This window comes from Thalassophryne amazonica, chromosome 1 (genome assembly GCF_902500255.1).
Source record: "Thalassophryne amazonica chromosome 1, fThaAma1.1, whole genome shotgun sequence".
Classification (NCBI taxonomy): Eukaryota; Metazoa; Chordata; class Actinopteri; order Batrachoidiformes; family Batrachoididae; genus Thalassophryne; species Thalassophryne amazonica.
Window position 1 is genome coordinate 92,282,271 of NC_047103.1, and position 10,541 is coordinate 92,292,811.

Below are 10,541 nucleotides of genomic sequence, written 5' to 3' on the forward strand. Positions count from 1 at the left end.
GCCGCTCGCGGAAACATGACCCCACGGCTCTAATACCTGTTGCAGACGCTAACTGTGTCTGTGTGTGTGCGTGTGTGTGTGTGTGTGTGTGTGGCGGGACACCCGCTGAGCGGAGATGCTGCCCCGAGGTGATGAACCCGAAGAACAATCAACAAAGCTCCTTATCACTCACGCCAAAGGATGTTTTTTAGAGCAAAAGGTGAGGAATTACGCCCCGCAGACGAAGAAGGGTTTAAAAATCCCCTTTCCGACGACAGAGTGACATACAGCATTCACCATGGCGAGACGAACTCCGATCCTCCGCTACATCTGCGAGACCCCGGTTAACATCACCATGACAACAGAAGGCTCGCTCGCTCCAAAAAAAGCGAGGATGTACGTCAGCCGTCTGAGCCAGCCGATACCGGAGGAAGATCTCACGTACAGCCTGGAGGGGCACGAACGTTTAACTTACACGTTCGACCCGTATTATGCCCAAGTAAGTTTCTTCACTCTGGCCGAGGGTGAGACTGCCACTCGAGGAACCCCACGGGTGGCGCTTACTTCCGCCGATTGGGGTGTCTTCTCCGCGGCGGCGGGCTCGATGATTCGCGACACGGTCAACCCTGAACCTCCAGGAGATCGGACGCCGGAAAAGAAGAAAACACACTTCCAACTCACCTGGCTCAGCACCCAGGGGCCGCGCTATAGGGTGATATTTCAGCGTGGACCTCCTGACACTGTCTCTGAGGGTGAAATTAAGTTGGAGCGGCTTAGTGCCAGCGGCCACGTCAGAAGCATCACAGCTGCGGCTGAGAGCTGGCATGAGATGTTCAACACCTGTAACGACAGGATTATGGGCCTCTTTACAAGGTGCCTGGCCTGGAGGGACGTTATCGAAGTCCGAAAAAACTTGGCCCCTCTTTTTACTTAAAAAAACAAAACAAAAAAAAACTGACGTACCTCCTCCCCGCATGCACGGGGGTTTCTATAAAAACCAGGGGACCACATCTCATTCAAGCATCGGACGACGAACCAGCATGAGCTCCTCAACCTCTCCCATTGCAGCGGCCGACGACATCGCTTGTGACTGCGCGCTCGACTGTGGAAGAGACCTGCCGTCCCTGAGCCAGGCTTCACGGACCCGCGGCGGGTACGAGAGCCCGTGGGGAGTTCAGCTCGAGCCGGTCTGGGGCGAGATCCATCCTTCTCATGCGCTTTCCAGCCCGGGAGGCGTAGGGTCTCTTCCCGCTGTCACGGAGGCCGCGAGTCCGCGGGAGGTACAAGACCTCGAGCCGGCTGAGAAATACGCCACATCTTTCGCATCTGACCGGCCTGAAGGGTTCCTGTCAGAGGAATTCCTGAAAACGGTGAAAGTCGGCGTGGCACACTTACTTTTGGCTGTGATCAAACGTTACAGACAAAAACTCTGTTACGGGTGTGAGATCGATCACCCCAGCCAGCGCCAGCACGAATGCCTGGACCCGTTAAATGAATATTTCTTTACCGGACATTTTGAGAGATTAATGGTGAGACTCTGGAGACCGACCTTCATCCCGGCTGTGGTAAAGCTCCTAGCCCAGCGCTTCCTCAACCCATCGGCTGCGAAGGTTCAGGGGGCGGTAGAAAACATCCTCACTGAGCTGAAATACACTGATACTTTTGAAGCAAAGATCAACGAACTGTACACATGTTTCGGTGAAGACGCAGATCTCGACCTGGAGGGGATGGTAGCCGTCTATAACCCAGACGACTGAAGAAAAAACCTGCTTTTTTTTTGTTTGTTTTTTAAATATCATTATATTGTTTTACAGTCATGGGTAATTGTGTGATGACTCTCTTTCAAAGCTTGCGGGAAGTTTATATTATACGTGGACTCTCGTATAAGCTGGAGCGGGTAGTCATTCGCAGGCTGGAGATCCCAGACGTCCCGCCTTCATGCGCTTTGGAGAGGGTCTTCGACGTTATCAGACGTCGCCCCGGGCCCGGAGTCTGGACAGATCATATCTACAGCGCGGCTCTCCATTCATCTGAAAAATCTCTGTACAACGTATTACTGAAAATCTCTGTTTTGGCCACTGACGATTTTACACGGTGTAATCTGATGCACCTGCTTACATTATACACTCTGTTTGTGGATGTGATAGCGTGCCGGGTGAAACAGATGGGGCTGTCCAGAGGGGAGATTGTTCCTACACTTTTACAGCTGAATACTGAAATAAACCGTAAATGCGGGGGAGATGTATTACTGAGAGTTTTCCAGTTTTGTACGTGAACGTATACTTTTTTCCTTCACGCATGTTGTGTTTAATAAACATGAACAATTGTTTTTTTCTCTGTGTGTGACTTTAATGAATGTAATAAAGCACATATTCTAAACCTCAGACGGTCAGTGTTCTTTCCTATAATATTGTTGAAAAAGGGTGAAATGTTTTACAAATCAAATTTATATAGTGCCAAAACCACAACAAAACAGTTGCCCCAAGGCGCTTCATATAGCAAGACAGAGTCATACAAACGAGGTTTTGGTGGAAAAAAAAGGTGCTCGGTATGAATTAATGAGGGGTTTAAACACGGTCTTATTAAAAGCTCGAGGCTGCTCTGTGAGCGCTCTCCACGGTGCTGAATCAGAGTTCAATTTAACGTTTCCAAGAGCTCCTATTTAAAACAAAAGACTAATATTTATGGTCGCTAAAACATATAAAATGCAAAAGGACTATCCGGTTCATCATTCTGAAGAGATCCGTCTTAAAAGATGGGTGATGAGGGTTTAATGAAGGATGTATATTATAGTCCGGTAAATCCGGGGAGTTTTGGAGGGCCGGAGCGTTTACGCAGGGCTATGACCGATCAACACGGCTCTAAAATTCGTATGAAGCATATCAGAGATTTCCTGTCGGGGGAAGATGCATACACATTACACAAACCTGCCAGGACGCATTTTCCAAGAAATAGAGTATTTGTCACAAACCCGCTTAACCAATTTCAGGCGGATTTATGCGACATGCAAGGGTTATCAGATTTTAACGATGGGTACAAGTACCTGCTGACCGTTATCGATATAACGTAGAAAGAAGCTTTGACCTTTGAAAATGTCTCGATGTCAGAGGTTAACAGGAGAATGGCAGACTAGTTGAATGGGCGACTTCATGATGCCATCATGTCAATATGGGCCATCATCTCTGAGGAATGTTTCCAACACTTTGTTGAATCTATGCCATGAAGAATTAAGGCAGTTTTGAAGGCAACAGAGGGTTCAGCTTGGTACTAGCAAGTTGTATCTAATAAACTGGCCAGTGAGTGTATGAATGAATGTTCAGTCAATAAGACACTATAGACAATGTGCACTGATGTCACACACACACACACACACACACACACACACACACACACACACACACACACACACACACACACACACACACACACACACACACACACACACACACACACACACACACACACACACACACACACACACACCACGTGGTTTTGTATCTGCAGCCATTCTGGACGGCAGGTTCTCTGTACACAGCATGGCTGATGCTGGCTTGTCGGTGGATGCTTAACCTAATTTGTCCAATATGGCTAAAGCACTCAGTCTTGAACATCAGAAGAGGCACTTAGAGAAAATTCAAAGAATCAATGTGGATCCCTACAATATTTCCCTTGAGAAGTTCACCAGTTTTTTATTTTATTTTATTTTGAGCGGAAGCCAGACGTGCAGTATCAGACATTTTCAACTACTTTATCAACACTCCCTCAGCCGACACAGGAGAAATCCTGAAGTCATATAAAAGTTTGGAGGCCTACAGCTTGCTGGATGGATGCAGAATGTGGTTGTCAGTCAGGTTACTAATGACATCTTGGGAATAAAAGCCTGAGTAACTACAGCAAAACTCACCTAAGCCATCATCGTATAAACTGGATATTTGCACTCACTGGACAAAAACAAAAAAGTCAATATTTTTTTATGGTTTTCCATGTAATAAACACCATATATAACAGATTGTCGCTCACATTGTACAAAGCGTCCTGTACGACCACAATGCATTTCCATTAACCCTCTGGGGCCTACACCGTTGTATACGATGGCTAAGACCAAGCTTTCTAAATTATAAATAACTTTTGAATATGAGATAGAAACTTTTTTTTTTTTTTTTTTGCTGAAAAGTTAACTCTGCGGACGTTCGAGCCAGCCATCGGCCATCTTTGTACTCCTCATAGAAGCTGTGTGATGACGTGCGCAATGTAAGTGTCCAATTGGAATTGGTTCACCGTCACATGGTTTTCCAAAATCCAATCGTAGGGCAGATTTACCTCACGTGAAAAGCCAAAGATCATTTTCAGGAGTGATGTGTTACTAGTTGGCCCATTTGAATAGCCCCCTGGGTGCTCCAATAAGTACATACTTTTAGTACATACTCAGTGCGCCCTGCGCCATTACGCACAGCGATCAGTGAAAGCAGGAGCAGACGGAGAGTCTCTGATGACAATCTCACGTGGTCAAACAAAGAGTGTGTAACTATCAGGATTGCTCCATTAGTTTGCATGTAAATGTTACTGGATAACTCTGTTTTCTCTGCGTAAAGCACTGTTTACCATATCAATGGACAACAAAATGCATAGAACATTTTGTATATATTGTTCAAAATGTCCATTTGTGTTTATTGTTTGAACCTTTTTGTTGTACAGACTTTCACACACGACCTCAAATTACCTTTATAAAGTGTCAAAACAGTTGTTTATTATAGTTTGCTGTGTGTTTTGAATAACTGTGTGTGGAAAATTATTTTTCGCTTTATTTTTTCCTTGCCTATTTTTGATTGTAAACCTTTATTACACTTATAAAACACAACAAAAACATATATATTCTGAAAGCACAGGTTGTCCTGAAGAAAAAAGAGACATAAAAACTTGATTGTGGGATGCAGGAAGAGCTGTTAACAGCAATAATAAAACATTTATGCCAGGCGAGTGAACTGTCCAAAAAATGCCCTCGGACCCCAGAGGGTTAAAAAACCCCTCACATGTACTGGACAAAGCAGTCTGGACATGCCCAATAATGGAGGGAGGAAATTAAGGTTTAGCACTGACACTCACTGATTCGAGGAATGTGTGCACCATATTTTCTTGATTAAAAGCCTGGCGTTTATTTTTATTTATTTTTTACAGACTGCAGTCAGACATGGAACCCACAGTCTGATGTGCACCTGCTAAATCAGACACAGCAAAATGCTGTGATTTGTCACTTTTCTGCTTTCACTCCTTCCTCTTCCATCATATTTTAAAAGTTCTTGCAGTAGTGGTGACTGCAAATATGCTGAAATCAAAAGAACATCTTGTCAGTGATCTGTAATCAGCAAGAAATGAGTGAGAACAGTGACATTTTAAGGAATATGTGTGGGTGTGATAGCTGAAGAGTAATGGTGGACACCTTCTTTCATTTAGAGATTACAGCATACCCGGCATCATGAGTGAGCCTTAGGGTGCCTTGCCCACCCTCAGAGTCAATAGTGTTGTGGTTCTCTTGGTGTGGGGGTTTTAATTGGTTTAGTCTCCTGTCTCCTCATTGTTAGTCACTGTTTTCACATCCATTCATCTTATTTTCTCACAGTATTTTCCCAGCTTCTTATCTTGTCTTTTCACCTATCTTGTCTATTATTCTTTGCATGCATATTATCACCTATTACAAGCATCATCTTGTTATTTGCTGCCCCCAGTATTTCCTTTTATTATCTTCAGTTCACATAGTGTCTGTATGTTTGCTGCCCTCTGGTTTTTCAGATCCTTACATCTCCTTAGCCTCTGATTGATTCCACCTATTTGGGTCTGGACCTGCAACTGAAGAGGGCAGCTATACACACACACACACACACACACACACACACACACACACACACACACACACACACACACACACACACACACACACACACACACACACACACACTACCCCAATTCCAATGAAGTTGGGACATTATGTGAAAAGTAAATAAAAACAGAATACAATGATTTGCAAATCCTCTTCAATCTGTATTCAATTAAATACACCACAAAGCCAAGATATTTAATGTTCAAAGTGATGAACTATTGTTTTTGTGCTGGGACAGTGGTATGTTTACAACTGTGTTACATCACCTTTTGTCATGGACTGGGCTGTTTGGCTGGCTGTGTTTTCTGTGTTTTCCCACCAGGTGGCGTGTGAGCGGAGCTGAGCATCTGGAGACCTCACCTGCAGCTGGTTTTCTCCTGATCAGGAGCCTCACCTGCAGCTCGTTTCCACCTGATCAGGAGCTGCTGCATTTAAAGCCTGATTATGCCGTTGTTCATGGCCAGAGACATGACATCTTGATATCTTGACATTTTGAGATCTGATGATGTTACATGGATGCTGAAGCCGACTCGTGGTTGACGATTATGTCTCTGTGAAGAGGAGAAATTGCTGACGAATCCTTGAGGTCTGCCATCAGACAGCACACTTCCTGAGGTAATTCAGGTTCTCTAACTCTCATTAGTAGAGCCTGCAAATTTGGCGTTCCCTCGCGCCTCCCTGCTTGAGCTGCTATGAAATTTGTTTGATCAGCTTCTACCCACAGCTTGCATTTGGAACTTTCTGTTCTGCACCTGCCGGTGAGATGCCTGATCCTAAATTTAGCCTGGAAGTTTTTGCTGTGTAAATCTGTTGGCGTTATAGAGTGTTTGGACTCACCTCAGTCTCTCCTCCTTCTCAGAGACTCAGCTCCGTCGCAGTCACCTGGTGCCGGCTCTTCTCCTGGTCCAATTGACGCTGTGGCTTCCTGCTGTTCAACTGCCTGGAGCGGGCCGTGTCCTCCACTCCACAGACCGTTTGACATTATAATTTATTCTGCTCACTGTGTGTTTTTAAATCTGTTATTCACTCCCTCCTTCTCTGCTTCTGTTGCGTTTGGGTCCGGTCAAACTCTGGGTCGGGCTTCAAACCCGCATCCAATCCATAACAGAAGTCTCTGGCCATGAAAATAGACCCAGCCCAAGCAGAGTCGGTTCGTTTTCAGGAAAAGATACAACAGTTTTTGGATTCAATCTGGGATCAATTACAGACACTCTCTGCCCAGGTTAAACATGCTGACGCTCGCATTACGGAGCTCACAGCTCAAGTTACACCGCTCCCTGTCGTTCCAGCTGCGGCCCCGCCTTCCCCCATGCAGATATCTCCAACATCCGTTGATTCAGCTCCCAAGCCTTTAATTTGTCACCCAGAGCCATATGCTGGTAGTGTGGAAACGTGCGCATCATTTCTGATGCAGTGTTCATTGTTTTTCTCCCAATGGCCTTCTTATTTTTCCACAGATAGTAGTCGGGTCTCGTACATGACAAATCTGCTTCGGGGTGACACATTGGCTTGGGTCACTGCTCTGTGGAGTAATGATTCACCCCTGCTTAATTCTTTTGCTGACTTTTCCCGTGGATTCCGACTGGTTTTTGACCATCCGTTGAAAACACATTCCGTTACTCAATGGCTGCTTGAGCTTAAACAAGGGCGATGGAGCGCGGCGGATTATTCCATTGATTTCCGCATTTTTGCTGCACAGGCCGGTTGGAATACCGCAGCATTGTGAAGTGTTTTTGTCGAGGGCCTTAACGATTCACTCAAGGACGAACTGACAGTCCGAGATGAACCAGAGGATCTAGACGGGTTGATTTCCCTGGTTATTCGTCTGGACATTCGGATTAGAGAGCGCTGGCGCAAGAGAGGCCGAACTTCTGACCGGGTCATCCCGTCTCAGGGTCCTCCCCGACAAAGATCAGGCCCTCCCCTCTTTCGCTCCACCGGGATTCCCCCTTCCGGTACCCTGGCTCCCCCTGCTGACGAGCCGATGCAGCTCAGCCGGGCTGAGTTATCCTCATCACCCCGGTCAAACAGGCGTCGGAAACGATAAAGACGTCACTCCAAAAAAGAAAAAAAAATAAATAAATTTTTATTTTCTGTACTTGATGATGTAGACCATTCGTCACATAGTTTTTCATTGGTCTGTTATCGGTTTCTTTTGTAGTGTGGGGTGTTTTTGTGGCACATTTGGTGGTCTCTGAGTGGACACACAGGCTGGCGGGAGCACATCTCTTTGGACTCAGGTAAACTCATGTTTATTTACTGTGAGTTTTTTTTTTTTCCTCTTTGGTCTCTCCTCCCCAGGGTTTGATTGTAAACGTCCTCTGGGGGGCTTGGGGTCATTATTTTTTTTTGTTTTTTTTCTCCCAGTTTCCGCCCCCAGGGTTTGATTGTGAATGTCCTCTGGGAGGGATATGACTGTTTGGTCCTTCTAGCCGTGGGAGGCCGGGGCTGGGTCTGATTTAGTCATGGGGATGTCTCCTGGGGTTTGATTGTGATGTCCTCTGGGAGGCGTCGGATGCTCCCACAAATGACTTTAGACCTCAAATGTTCCTCGGCTGTGGTTATTACTCCCAGGGTTGATTGAGATGTCCTCTGGGGGGTGTTGGGCCATGCATATTGTCCGGGGGGTGTTGGATTCCTTTTTGTTGGTTTATTTTTGGACTGTGTTTACAGGACTCTTTTGGGTGTTTGGACTGCATTTTTTTTTTTTCTCCCGGTGAACACTCCAGCCATGTCATATTGTCTCCTCGCTGGCCTGACCTGTGTTCCTGGGATGTGCCTTTCCCGTGGACCCAGAAGAGTCACACTGCATGTTCTCCGCCGTGGACCCAGGGGGGTCGCACCGCATGTTCTCCGCCGTGGACCCTGGAGGGATGTGCCCTTTCCTGTTTCAGTTCCGTATGGTCGCCAGGAGGCTCCCCGTGAGGGGGGGGGGGGGGGGGGTACTGTCATGGACTGGGCTGTTTGGCTGGCTGTGTTTTCTGTGTTTTCCCACCAGGTGGTGTGTGAGCGGAGCTGAGCATCTGGAGACCTCACCTGCAGCTCATTTTCTCCTGATCAGGAACCTCACCTGCAGCTCGTTTCCACCTGATCAGGAGCTGCATTTAAAGCCTGATTATGCAGTTGTTCATGGCCAGAGACATGACATCTTGACATTTTGAGATCTGATGATGTTACATGGATGCTGAAGCCGACTCATGGTTGACGATTATGTCTCTGGTGAAGAGGAGAAATTGCTGAGGAATCTTTGAGGTCTGCCGTCAGACAGCACACTTCCTGAGGTAATTCAGGTTCTCTAACTCTCATTAGTAGAGCCTGCAAATTTGGCGTTCCCTCACGTCTCCCTGTTTGAGCTGCTATGAAATTTGTTTGATCAGCTTCTATCCACAGCTTGCATTTGGAACTTTCTGTTCTGCACCTGCCGGTGAGATGCCTGATCCTAAATTTAGCCTGGAAGTTTTTGCTGTGTAAATCTGTTGGCGTAAATCTCCTCCTCCTCAGAGACTCAGCTCTGTCGCGGTCACCTGGTACTGGCTCTTCTCCTGGTCCAGTTGACGCTGTGGTTTCCTGCTGTTCAACTGCCTAGAGTGGGCAGTGTCCTCCACTCCACAGACCATTTGACATTATTTATTCTGCTCACTGTGTGTTATTAAATCTCAGTTATTCACTCCCTCCTTCTCTGCTTCTGTTGCGTTTGGGTCCGGTCAAACTCTGGGTCGGGCTTCAAACCCGCATCCAATCCACAACACCTTTCCTTCTAACAACACTCAATAAGCGTTTGGGAACTGAGGACACTAATTGTGAGTTAATGCCCGTGACCTTCGATCCCTCAGGTGACATTATATTAAAAATCGTCAACATTGTGTAAAGTATCTTACCGCGTGGGCTCAGGAACACTTTAGAAAACCATTATCAGTTAACACAGTTCTTCGCTGCAAGTTAAAGCTCTACCATGCAAAGCGAAAGCCAACGACAACATCCAAAAACGCCGCCACCTTCTCTGGGCCCGAGCTCATTTGAAATGTACAGACGCAAAGTGGAAAAGTGTGCTGTGGTCTGATGAGTCCACATTTCAAATTGTTTTTGGAAATCATGGATGTTATGTCCTCCGGATAAAAGAGGAAAAAGACCATCCAGATTGTTACCAGCGCAAAGTTCAAAAGCCAGCATCTGTGATGGTATGGGGGTGTGTTAGTGCCGATGGTATGGGCAACTTACACATCTGTGATGGCACCATCAATGCTGAAAGGTACATCCAGGTTTTGGAGCAACTCATGCTGCCATTCAAGCAACATCTTTTTCAGGGACATCCCTGCTTATTTCAGCAAGACAATGCCAAGACACATTCTGCACGTGTTATAACAGCGTGGCTTCATAGTAAAAAAGTGCGGGTACTAGACTGGCCTGCCTGCAGTCCAGACCTGTCGCCCATTGAAAATGTGCGGCGCATTATGAAGTGTGAAATATGTCAACGGAGACCCCGGACTGTTGAACAACTGAAGTTGTACATCAAGCAAGAAAGGGAAAGAATTCCACCTACAAAGCTTCAACAATTAGTGTCATCAGTTCCCAAATGCTTACTGAGTGTTGTTAGAAGGAAAAGTGATGTAACACAGTGGTAAACATACCACTGTCCCAGCTTTTTTTAAATGTATTGCAGGCATCCATTTCAAAATGAGCAAATATT